This window comes from Cynara cardunculus (genome assembly GCF_001531365.2).
Source record: "Cynara cardunculus var. scolymus isolate 2C chromosome LG 10, CcrdV1, whole genome shotgun sequence".
NCBI lineage: Eukaryota > Viridiplantae > Streptophyta > Magnoliopsida > Asterales > Asteraceae > Cynara > Cynara cardunculus.
The window spans coordinates 29,018,826-29,020,632 of record NC_037537.1 but is presented as its reverse complement, the minus strand read 5'-3'; the positions used below and the strand labels follow the sequence as shown (position 1 = coordinate 29,020,632).

Sequence of the window (1,807 nt, the reverse complement as noted above, 5' to 3'; positions counted from 1 at the left end):
AAATCTGATAGTTAAATATAATTTTTTTTTACTATTTATAGAAAAAGTGTTGAAAAATATTCAAATGATTCTAATTTTATTTTTATTGTTTGTAATTAGAACGCTTTGGAGCTTATGGCGGAACCGTTTATTAAAGTTACAATTAGGATCGATAACACAATTGATCCTAACTAGTGCGATTCAGACCGAAAGACTGATTTATCATTCATCTTTTAAATCTAGAACCGGTTAATGAGCTCGATAAATGGCCCAATTATAGTAAAAAATAGGTTGTTTATTAGTTTTTGTCTTTTTTWAKTTKKWAAAAAAMMWTTTWMSGKTKGKTTKRRGGRWWWWAWWAAAAWWWTTWAWTWWWAAAAWAATCTAATTRGTTGATTTTYKTGTCTTTTYGACACGTRAAMACWCATTTACRGGGGAYGAGGATTRGTAAAGGCTCATCTRAAGACTTCAAGTTTATTGGATCGGTTTGACATAATCAAACACATGTAGTTAGAAGAAATGGAGTAAAACAATATTTGCACACAAAATTAGGGAGGTTGATCAAGTTCGAAAGTAACAAGATTCTTAAATAATATTAGCAGCATTTGTAGATATTAAATTTTACAATTTATGTATTTCCTCAGTGCATGGAAGTAGGGAGAGGAGAGTCGTCACCATTTCTAAGATTTGTTTCCTTTGACGGACAATCAAAAACACAATTACAAACGGAGTATATGCATTTTGCCTGGGAATTAGGTCCATGCACTCTCTTGCAAATATCAATACAATCATGTATCTCACATCCGGGATTTAGATAACGATTTTCTTCACAAACTTTGTCAGCCATCGATAACTCCATATCTGTAAATTCAGGATACACACTTATAGGACCATATCAGCAAACAATTATAAAATTCTCTAAATGATCAATAAGTTAGTAATCATCAAAATAGCTAACAGTAATGGATTTTATGTTAATCGAAAACACAAGATATCTGCTAAAACTGAAGAAGAACATTTAAATTTCAAGAAATTATGTATGATAAAAGTATTAATGAAGAAGAATTACCAATCATATATAACCATAAAAAAACACAAGAAATGTGATGAAAATCAATGACTTTGCCATGTTGAGCTTTGTTGGGTGTATGTTGTTGATGGATTATGTGGGGCTTAACCATACTTTTATATAAGAAATGGATCAACATTGTTTTGCACCCTTAATTATAAGTGCATTTATCGCTGAATTTAATATGACATTTAAGAGATAAAAAGAACAAATTAAAAGTCAAAGATTAAGGTTAAATTTTATGCTTTACATTTATAATCATATTATGTATTTCTTTTTTTCTTTTCTTTTTTGTAAAAACACATCATGTAGTTTTTTTTTTTATTAACCTGCATACCCAACCCGCTATTCGAGCTGACTAATCTTAGGGCGACCACATGCTTTGCAGATAATCCGGAGTCATCGTATTTGAATCTCCGTCGTCACAAGGGGATTTTTATTACTCATTGGATTTGAACCTGGTACCTCCTGCTATTTTTGACTTTTGAAGTCAAGCTTAAACCAATCAGACACCACCCTTGTGGTTCATCATATAGTTCTTTATGTTCAATGTAAGTGGGTTTGGTATTATTTGTACAAGACAAGTTGTATTATATATTTATATATATATATATAGATGAAATTCTAAATACAAATCCTATAATTGTTATAAACTATATAAACTAAATTTGGGCTCTAATTTTTTTTTAAAGGCGGTTATTAAATCAGTTGGAGATAAGGTTGAAAGTAAATTTAAGAGCCGATTTAATCTACATCGTT

General features: G+C 29.7%; 1 protein-coding gene across 1 annotated transcript in view; it reads right to left on the bottom strand.

The window, feature by feature from the left end:
- Positions 1-587: 587 nt before the first annotated feature.
- Positions 588-1,807, bottom strand: part of LOC112520231 — a 13,571-nt gene continuing 12,351 nt past the window's right edge. Inside the window, exon 9 of the mRNA XM_025128530.1 lies at positions 588-840. The gene's annotated coding sequence lies outside the window, so the exon portion shown is untranslated. The remainder of the gene's footprint in view (positions 841-1,807) is intronic.